We start from the raw sequence: 11,777 nt of genomic DNA on the forward strand, positions 1-11,777 counted from the left end.
TTTAATAAAAAAAAAAAAAAAAAAAAAAAAGAATCAGGAAGTGTAATGTTGGTGCCAAGTCTTGTGCTCAAGGAGATAAAATGTTTGAAGAAAGGCCTGATTCAAAATGGAATAAAGGGAGCACCCTCAAGGCAAGCCCAACCATGCTAAGCTTCCTTTATGTAAAGTAAGTAAAGGAAAGTATCAATGATAGAAAGATGTGCAAATGCAATTTGAGGAGGGGGTCTATATTCCATCTCCCGCAAGTAGGACTTGGTAGCTTCCACCATGTGGTTCCAGCTTTAGAGTCAAGAAGAATATAGGAAATGCAGTGTGAAATCATCCTCTACAGTTAGAGAAAGACACCGAGGCCAGTATTGTGGCAGGGAAGTCCCTGCATGGAGACCCAAAGAGGCCACTGTGTGAGGCTATACGAGTGAAGCCTGGTTTATATTAGAGCCCCGGAGATATGGGAGATGCCAGAGCTGAGGGATACCTTCCAAAGAGAGCTCTATACTGGGTGTGGGGAAACCACAAGAGTTGCAGTCAGAAAAGCTAGGAGAGAAGAACCATCTAAGTCCTTTGCCATCATACATAGAGATACAGGATATCAAGTTTGTCATGTTGGGCTTTGCTCTTGCTTTGGTCTAGTATTTCCTTCCTGATCTTTGGAATGATAATGTGTATTCAGTATCATTATATATTGGAAATATGTGATTTGCATTTTTGCTTTTGTCTTTGTGTGTGGTTACAGTTAAGATATTGCTTTGGGTCTCAGAAGAGATCTTGGAGCAGTTTTGAGACTGTGAAAGACTTTTGGAATTGGATTACATAAATTTTGAGTTATGATATGGTTCCAAGCCTATATGGGTCTTGACAAAGTGGGATGTGGTAATTTGAATGAGAATGATCCCCATAGGCTTATATCTTTGAACATTTAGTGGAACTTTTTGAGAAGGGTTATGAGGAATGACCTTGTTGGAGTAGGTCTGCCCTTATCAGTGGAAGTGTGTCACTTGGAGCAGGCTTTGAAGTTTCTAAAACCTAAACCAAGCCCAATCCCTCTTTGTCTGTTTGCTTGTGGATCAGGGGGTAATCCCTGAGGCTCAAGACTGCCTTCCTGCTGCCATGCGTCCTGCCATGATAATGGATTAATCTTCTAAAACTCTAAGCAAGCTTCTAATGAAATACTTTCTTCTATGAGAGTTGCCTTGTTCATGGTGTCTCTTTATAGCAATAGAACGTACAAAGACAATGAGTAAACCAAATATTTTTACTTAACCTTTCAAAGCCCTGAACAATGTAAGAAAAAAGTTGTACATATAGCAATTTATAGACTATGAAACATAATTTTCCTCAGACACCTGTGCCTATACTTGGGTATGCATCAGCTCTGGTGGCAGGGAGACAACCTAGCACTGCCACCAGAATGTCAAAGAGGAGTGACCTGACTCTTTTGAGACCTCGACTGAAGTAATGTTGTCTCTTTGATTAGGTCACAGGAAAGTATTTATTTCAGGACAAACATGAGTGAAGGAAAGTTTAGTAAATATTTAGAGAAAGAGTTATGTAGAAAAAGGACAGTATATGACCCCAAGATGCTGGTGTAGACCTCATGAGAGAATAATACCTATGTAGCATTACAATGGTTATGTGTACAATCTTTGGGATTTTAAAGTTACACTTCTCAAGGGGTGTGATTTATAACACTGTCTAAAGATCAAGTATATAAATGAAGATAAGAAGTTTAAAACATGAGTTGGTTTAATGTTTTTAATTTTTTGACCATTTTATAAATATATTTAATGAATTTCAGTTATTTCACCAACCATTGCTATAAATGTTAGCTTTAATTGTCATCATAACACAACCTAGAATAGGAAGAAAGCCTCAAAGAAGGATGTCTATATTAAGTGAGCCCAAGGGCATGTCCATGGAGAATTTTCTCAGTGAGGTTCATTAAGCTCCAGATTATTGTGGGTAGCACCACTCCCCAGGCAGGGGATGCCGAACTGTCCAAGAGTGGAGAAATTAAGCAGAATACAAACAATCAAGTGAGTACATACTCATTCATCTTCCTCTCCTCCTAACTACAGATGTGATGTGACTAGCTGAAATCCTCACCTTGAGTTCCTCACAGCAATGGGCTATAACCTGGAATTATAAGCTGCAATGATCCCCTCTAAAGATATAGTAAACAAAACATTTCAGTACAGGCTAAAAGTTAAACATGTGTGAGCGTTAGGTTATTCTCTGTCATAGCAACAGAAATCAAAGTAAATCTTTGCCTCCTCTCATACCCTCCAACTCCTGCTGAGTACCCTTCTTCACAGGTCCTCCTTCTATCCTCATGGCTTTTGCATTTTTGTTAGCATGAGTATGGGTGTAGGATTATTTTCTGGCACACAGGTGACTTACGATGGACAGGCCACTGAAGAAAATGACTCCTCTTGCCCCACAGCCATTAATGTCCATGGTGGAATGTTGACAGGGACCATCTTGTGCATGCATCATGAAGGTTACCATGACAGCAATGAATTTATTAGTTCAATGGTCATATGCTGTTCCAGTGTCAACACTCTTCTCCAACTCCTAGTTATACATTCTTTTTTACTTCTTTTTAAAAAATATCTCCTGAGTCTTGAGAGGGGGTGTAATATAGATGTGCTGTTTAGAGCTGAGCAGCCAACAGTTGAATAATCTCAACATTTTTATCTTTAGTTTCAGGTAGTCCTCCCTTTTAACCCACTTATGCCCCCATTGTCCACCCACCCTTGTCCCTGTTTAAATCTTTCCAACACCACCTTTACTTTTGAATCATTGATGTTCTATGCTCTCCCAATTAAGTGATATTTATTTTCATTCCTTCCTCTAATGACCCCTCTCTAGATTCATAGCATCTACTTGCACAACAAAGTAAACATGCAAATCTAAATATGTGAAGCTTGGATCCACATATGAGCTAATGTACAGTATTTATATTTCTGGGCCTGGCTTAATTCACTATGTTTATTGTAAGAATATTCTTTTCTAGTTCCATTCATTTCCTGCAAATTTCATTTCACTACCATTGTAGCTAAATAGAATTCCACTGTGCACATGGACCTCAGAGTCCTGATGTACTTACCTCACTATGAAGCAGCAGTGAACAGAGATATGCAAGTATGTCTGCAGTAGGATATTGGAACAATTGGGCATGTGCTCAGTAGTGATGTAGCTGGGTCATATGATCATTCTTTCCTTTTGAGAAACATACACAGCATAACACAGTGGCTGAAATATTGTACAGTTCAACATCAAACACATGTTCTCCTTTCTCTATGCCCTTACCAGCATTTGTATTTCTGATGAGGGCCATTATTCCTGGGGTAAGAAAGAATACAAAATCATTTTAAGTTGCATTTCTACAATAGATAATAATGTTGAATAGTTTTAAAATGTTTATTAGTTATTTGTTTTTTTTTTTTAAATTCTGTTCATTTCTACAGCCTATTTTGGGTTAGGTTATTTTATTGATGTTTCTTATTTTTAGATTTCTTTGTATAGTCTAGGTATTAATCTTTTCTCAGATATATAACTAGTGAAGATTTTCGCCCATTCTGTAGGCTGCTTTTTCAGTTGATGGATGGTTTCCTTTTCTATGCAGACACTCTGTAATTGGTTATACAGACACTCTGTAATTTCCTGAGGTTCGATTCTGTCAGCTGTTGATCTGATTTCCTGAACATCCAGAGTTGTATCCAGAAGAGCCTTATCCATGCTTGTGTTTTGAAGTTTTTTCCCTTCTATCAGTTTTTTTATAGGTCCTACACTCAAATCTTCCATATATTTAGAATTGATTTTTGTACAGAGTGAGAGATAAATATCTACTTTCATTTTTCTACATCCAGATATTCAATTTTCCCAGTACCATCTGCTGAGAGGCTGTCTGTTCGCCAATGTGTATTTTTAGATTCTTTGTAAACGATCTTTGTAAATGATCTGGCTATAGCTTTGTGAATTTATATGAGTCCTCTGTTCTATCCCATTGACTTCCATGTCTGTTTTTGTTCCAATTACATGCTGCTTTTACGACCATGGCTCTGTAATATAACTTGAAAACAATAGGCAACACTTCCACTCACCAGTGCTTTGGCTATACAGGGTCTTTTGTACTTCCATATGAATTTAAAACTTTCTATTTCTGTAAAGAATTATGTTGGAATTTGGTCGGGGAGGGTTGTATTGAATCTGTATATTGCTTTTGGCAGGACAACTATTTCCACAAAATTACTTGTCATCCATGAACAATAGAGGCATCGCTCTCTCTAACATCCTCTTCAGTTTTCTTCAACATTTGAAAGTTTGCTCTTTAGAGATCTTTACTTCCTTGGTAAAGCTTAGTCCCAGGTGTTTTATTTATTTATTTTTAACTATTGGGAATGGCATAATCATGCCTGGTTCTTCACCTGTGCTCACTGTAGAGAACTGTTATGTCCTCTTGAAGAGTTGTATATTTAATCAGCACAGAGTGCCCTTCTTTGACTCAACTAACTACTTTTATTTTGAAGCCTACATTTGTCAGATACTAGAATAGCAACATATGCTTCCTGCTTAGTTTTCTGTGCCTGGGATACCTTTCCAATTCTTTTCCCAGAAGATAATTAGCATTTGTATTTGATGGTGAGGTGTGTTTCTTAGAGGCAACAAAGAAATGGATCCAACTTCTTTTTCTTTTTCTACATTTATTTTGATTTATGTTTAAGTCCCCCCCCCAGGTGTGTGTGTGTGTGTGTGTGTGTGTGTACATGCATGTTGGGTTCTGATGATGCCACTGCAGTACAAATATTTTTGAAATTGCACTTTGTTTCTGATTTGTTGGTTTCCATAGCCAATGGGGAGGAGCCTTAGCATATCTATTGCCATCTAACTCTTGGTTTTCAAGCTTCCCCAGATTATTCCCTGGAGACTCTCATTGGTAATACTTGGTTGTTTTCTGCCATCTTGAGTCCTCTTATTGTTTTTCTTTAAGAGTGTTATTCATGGTCTCTGTGTTAATCAGTCACTATTTGCTGAAAGAAAAAAAAAGCTCCTCTTATGCCAGATAACCCAATTTACTAATCTATGGGAATAAGTTATTAGGAATCAGTTTACTACTATGCCCATGTAGTTAAACACAAAGACCCAAAACTGGGCAGGAGAAATAGGAGCTTCAGAATGCTCAGCACTAACTGGCATCTATATCATATCTGCTCCTCCAGTAGATCATGATGCCAGAGAGCTAGAAAGAATGTAAGAGTCATAGATAGTGGATGACTACAAGGAACAATGTTCCCTGGACATGACAAGGTACATATGATCTCACAGTAGTTGCAACAGCATGCACAAGACTTGAGTTGGCTTAGGCCAGACAAATGGCAGCATGGGGTTGGTCAGGGGTAAAAAGAGCTCCATCCTACCCCCCACTGGCTAAGGAGCTCTTATCAGTAGTTGGTAGCTTTTGGAAAAGGGAGAGTCAGTTTCATTTAAGAGTGCAGCTCCAGTGGGTTGACCACACTTCAGTGACAGCAATACATCCAAAAGATGAATGAGTTAGGTAGGGAGACTAGGTAAGGTTGGATGCGTAGGGAAGTGGGGATAGATCTAGGAGGAGTTGAGTAAGAGAGTGAATATAGTTAAATGCATTTTATGAATTTCTCAACTAATAAAATGATAAAAGACAGTTTTCTTTCACAAATGAAATTAGTTTTATGAAATCACTGTTTAGATTTAGGGATGAGAGAAGAATGCTAAGATAGTAACACTCAAGGTTAGAAGCATTCCAATCCTAAGGAGGTAGGGCATGTTTTTAGCATCCTTATCTAAGATTTCTTTAGGAAAACGCATTATTTCTGTAGGCAGTCGAGTTTTATCAGTTGTGTAAAAGTGTATTCGATTACAGTCAGCAGTTAAAGATGAATCGGACTCCATGGTGAGGGCTCTGTCTTCATGTCTTAGGTCCCTTTAGTTTTCTGTTTTCTATCCTCCTTCATGGACAACTGCCATGTTCATAAGTGTGCCTCTGTTAATGGTGGTCGGGCAAGGTGATTCCCAGTTCTAGGTTTCTTATTCAAGGAACTGAAATAGAAGCCAACATATTTGTAGACATAGCAAAGACAGTTTAAGGAAAAAAGCAAGAAGATTCTGAGAGGGAACACATGAGTAAGATACTCAAAGGCTCTAGGTCACAGTCTAGGGTGTAAAGAAAGAAAGCAATGGTTACTAGCTGTGTCGTTTGGGAGTTCTCTGTTTTGATTGACAGGTGTACTGGCAATGGTTACTAGCTGTGTTGTTTGGGAGTTCTCTGTTTTGATTGCCAGGTGTACTAGCTGGTTTTGTGTGTAAAGTTGACACAAGCTGGAGTTATCACAGAGAAAGGAGCCTCCTTTGAGGAAATGCCTCCATGAGATCCTCTGTGACCTCTGTATCAGCTCCTGCCTCCAAGTTCCTACTCTGTGTGAGTTTCTGTCCTGACTTCCTTTGGTGAACAGCAATGTGGAAGCATAAGCTGAATAAACCCTTTCCTTCCCAACTTGCTTTTTGGTCGTGATGTTTTGTGCATGAATAAAAATCCAGACTAAGACAATAGGTTAGGCATGAGATGGTAAATAGATTCTTTCTAGAAGTTTGGACTGGGTCAGTCTTCCTTGTTTTCATACATTAGGGATACATTCAAATGGAATCTGTCTAAGTTGACTTGTTAGAGACATAGAAACACACACTGTTGACAGACTGGTGTTTATGAAGCCTGATGCAGAATTGGGTATGAGGGATTTGAGATAGCTAGATGCAGTGTTTTGGAGTAATGCATGTGTGTAGTACATACAGGTAATGAGCTAGATTTTTGAAAAGGCATTGTTCCTGTACATAATTAAGATTAAGTAGAGTCTTGGGGTAATAAACCATCTCTACAACATGCCTGCCTTAACTCTACCAGCTATTCATGAAGCTTAGGAGGAGGATCATGAGTTCAATGCTAGCCTGATCTATAGAGTAAGTTAAAAGTAAGCTTGCAACTTAATAAGACTCCTCTCCAAATAAAAGGAAAAGACAGTTGGGGGGGGGTACAGCTTTTGGCAGTGTACTTATCATGTGTGAGATCCTGGGTTCAATCCCCATTACATACAGAGGTGTGCCAGGGGAAGAGGGCTAGAGTCCCCTCTCATCTATTAATACTTCATTATTAGGAGTTTCCTAATAAACTCCAGGTGTACATCATACCAAATGAACCCAAGTTCTTTTCTGTGATGTAAGTCAACATCTCACATGAGCCCAAGGAGAATTTCCCCAGGCTGCTCCTACACTTCCAGCTTATGTCTCTACTGCAGAGGAAACCTCTATAGAGATGCTGAACTTAGTTTATGAGAGATGTTGAAAGCTAGCTTGATGTTTGTTTCTTTGTAGGTAATGTGTTGAAATTACCTGAATATTTAAGTGTGTGTGTGTGTGTGTGTTTGTAATTTACAATATTTTGGGTCAGAAATAAAGTTTGTTTAATGGCTGTTGATCCCAAATTTAAGAGCATATTCAGTTCTCAGCTAGCAGTGTTTCTTCTCAGCCGGATGGGTTATTCTATGGGGTGTTTTGTATTTCACATTTTGACTGCCTGCTTTGGTTTTCTGATAATATAAACCAATAGAATGTGCTGACCGCTATGTGTAGGGAATACATCGTGTCTCCATGTTGTCCAATGGCTCTCTAGCCTGTGAATTAGCAACACACTCTGGGGAGCATAGATTCATCCTCTAACATTTCTTTGACTCTGAGTCACTTTTAACACAAATTAGAGACAATAGCAGCTGTGATAGCCACACCATTAATTTTCTTATATTGCAATAACCAAGCACACAGAGGGAGAGAAAGCTTTGCATTGGTGTGTGTGTGTGTGTGTGTGTGTGTGTGTGTGTGTGTGTGTGTGTGCTTTAATTCTAAAACTTGGCTTTGAATATACAGGGTACAGTAGGCAGGCTAAGAGATTATCTAAGTAAGCCACAGACATGGACTACACTAAACAGATTTCCTCACAAAGAAGGTAGAAGAGCCTTTTGTAAGATACAGAAGGAGTTTGGGGAAACAAAAGAAGAGGCTTGTAATCCCAGGGGTATGGAAGCTGGGGAAAGGTGGGAAGTTTGAGGTCTGTGAGGGATATAGACAGTTTAATGTCATCTCAAGCAACTCAACAAAGGCAGTCACAAGCTCTTGCTCTTGCTCTCTTGCTTCTCTCCTGCCCTTGCACTTCCTTCCCTATCCCCTTCCCTTCCCCCTTTCTCCATGTGCTCAGGGCCATGACTGGTCTCTACTTCTCTACTTTCTCCCACTCTCTGCATTTCTCTGCCTCTACTACCCTCTTAACTCCCCTCCCCATGCCCTGAATAAATTCTATTCTATACAAAAAAGAAAAAGAAGAAAGAACCAGTCACACAAGAAAACACAATTTAAAAGGCTACTTGGACTATTGCTCAGTGGTGGGATGCTTGTCTGGAATGCCCAGATCTTTAGTTTGATTGACAGTAGGACAACAAGTAAAGAAACAACAACAGTGAAACACCTTAGGCAGAGTGTGGCACTGTTTTAGGTAGGTCCAGGAGAAAGGAAGGGATGTCAGTGATGGTGGAAATACCCAGAAGTCCAGAGAAATGTGATGTCTGGACCATGCTTCCTCAGAAAGTCAGGGAAAGCTCCTGGATTTTATGCAACCCAAGCATTGGTGTGTGAGGCAGCAGGGGCAGGACTAAGGAGAGGGACCAGAAAGCATCTTGATGACGTCATGTCTGATCCTACAACAGTGACAGGAACTGAAATCTTTGTGGTCAGGAGGAACAGAGCTAAAACCACTTAGAAGTTAGTTTGGGGTTACACCAAGGAGACAGCATAAGTAGCTGTTTGCTTAGAGGTGTTCCTAGCTGAGAACTTATGGTTTCTTATAAAGCCTTCATAAGGCCTGTGATCCCAGGGTGTGGAAGATGAGGCAGGAGAATTATAAATTCTAGATTAGTCTGGACTATGCAGAAAGATACTGCCTCAAATCAGTAAACAAACAGATGATTAAGTCTATATAAAATGTCTTTTCAGCAAGAACAAAGCACAGTTGTGTACCAAGTGACCCCTCATTTAATACCTTGATCATGTATCGGCTGCCCAGGATCTAGAAGCCCATCCTTGCACCGCACACAGAGTGACTAGTTAATTGGACCTGTGGGCCTGACAAACTGTTCCCTGTAGCCACTCGATACCAGTGGGAAGGATCAAGGTTATTCTGCATGAGAAGGCGTTCTGACAAAGAGTTCAGTGTGGAAGCTAGAATTCATAGGAGTACAGAAAGCTGCAAGGCCAAGACTGGAGTGGTACCTGATCAGAACAGCCGCGCACTGCCCTGGAAATAGCCTAAATCTCTGGAGGACTGTGGGACGCCAGAGCACCTGTGTCAGAACACCAGCTCCCAATCAGAGACATTCAAAAGCATGTCTACCGGAAACATGAACGGAGTTCCTGGAAATGGTCACTCTGTCCCCAGGGAACATGAGCAGAAAAGGCATGAACTGAATTTCAGATAAGCAATGAATAAAATTATTAGTAATACTCCAACTATTACATAAAATGCATACTGAAGTGGGTGTATACTTAATACAAAAATATCACTGTTGGGTTTTTGTTTTGTTTTGTTTTGTTTTTTTGTTTTTTTGGGTTTTTTTTGGCTTGGTTTGTTGACTTTTTGTGACAAAGTCTCACTGTGAAGTTCTAGCAGGCCTGGAAATTGCTATGTAGATCACATTGGCCTAGAACTCATGCCTCAGCCTCTCAAGTTCTGGGATGGCAGGACTGGGCCATTATGCCTGGCTTGCCCTTTGGTTTTGAGATAAAATTTCACTATGTATCCTAGACTGTCCTTATTCTAAGAGATGTGAGCCATCACAGCTAGCCACAGATCCTATGCTCTTCTAGTAACTGTTGGATAGTTACTGTTTAAGAAAATCTCATTCCCTAGGCCCCTAAGTACACCAGCCCTAACCCATATATTTCCAGAAAACTTGGCTCTCAGCTCTGCCTGAAGCAGGTGTCTTGGTTCATTTTTTATGTCAACAATGCTTGATGCTCATTTAATCCCATTAGGACAGACAGTAGAGCCAGACAGATGTTTGGTTTGAATGTTGAGGTAAATGAGGGATTTCTATTTGCAAGTGGTTTTGAACTTGGGAGTGCAGAGAATAAAGCTTGGCAGCCACCTGGGCTCCAAGCCCAGGTAAGAGGGTAAGGGCTATCTGAAGGTGGAGCTCAGAGAATGGAAGGGAGCTGGGAGATGGAGAAGAGGAAGTGAATCCACATGACATGGCTTGGCCTCTAGATCTATCAAACACACACACACACACACCACACACATAGCACACACACAAATATACACACACACACACCAGACACACCACACACACACTTTCACATGCAGAGCTTCTTTGTATCTGTCTGTCCCTCATTAAACAAGAGTAGTGACTAATGCATAAAGAAACAACATTACAGATGTTTATTATTGGTAAGCCAGGAAGAGTCCTTCAAGGAAAGAGTTGAGTGAGAACACAAAGAGGCCACTTCCTGGGTTATTTCTGTAGTGGGAGGGAGTTTTAGTCCTTTCAGTTAACACATAAGAGCTGCAGATCATAGGCAGGACCCTCAGTTTGCACCCTGCTTTTGAATGAAAGCAGTAAACCAGAAATTAATATGAGCAGATTTTCCTGCATTAACTCTCTGCTCTATGTTTAATTCCCAAAAGGGTGAAAGAAATACTTACTTAATTAAACCTGCTAAACAATAATAGTCCTACTTACTTTCACGTACACTTGTCTTGCAGAAATATGCGATGAAGAGTTGATGAAGCTATTTTTAAGACTGAGTTCCACATACTACTTAATTATAATCATCTATAGAGTATAACTCGCATTTTACACCACAGGATACGGGTGGGCAGAATCAGGAATGCCGCAGTGCAAACACACTTTCTTGGCTCTTTCTTTCGACAATTGTGAGAATTCTTTGGCTTGGGGTGAACTTTAGTTCTTAGACATAGCCCCCATGGTTTTAGAGGAAATTAGACTTCTTGCAGATCTATGGAGCAAGTCTTTTTTTCTGGTGGTAGGGAGCCTATAAAGTTATGTGACACATATTCATTTGTAAATGCAATTTGAAAAATTATGTTTAGCTTTGAGCTGGTCAGAGTGGATCAAATTCTTTCCAGGGCACAGTGGGACAGTGCCCACGGAGAGGAGATTTCCATGAGGTTACAGGTAAGTTCCATTAGTGTGTGTAGCTCTCTCTCTGCCTGGCTACTCAATGCGGCTGCAGCTTAAATCACCTGGGTATATTTTCATGTATGACCCGGGGCTGGGGATGGCAAAGGTTGCACAGCACATGCTTATTCACGAGGCCCTGGATCTGGAAAATGATCACCCTTCCCTGTCCCAGAATAGCTGAGCCACTCTAAAGGCCCAAACCTGGGCACTGTTGGGAGATCTCAAGGTGACTCCACTGTGTGCCAAGGCAGAGACCCACTAGTAGATTGAAAAATCTTTCTCTTCTAGGAAGAAATGGAGGCACTTAGATCCTTTTTCAATGTATTCTCTTTTCAACCACATACACAGGGGCTGGAGAGGTGACTCCATTAATAAGAGCACTGGCTGTTCTTCCAAAGGACCCTGGTTTGATTCGCAGCACCCACATGGTGCGAAGCTCATAACTGTATCTCCAGTTCAAGAGGATCTTATGCCCTCTTCTGGAATCTGCAGGCACTGCAT

The sequence above is a fragment of the Mus pahari genome, chromosome 14, assembly GCF_900095145.1.
Source record: "Mus pahari chromosome 14, PAHARI_EIJ_v1.1, whole genome shotgun sequence".
NCBI classification, from domain to species: Eukaryota; Metazoa; Chordata; class Mammalia; order Rodentia; family Muridae; genus Mus; species Mus pahari.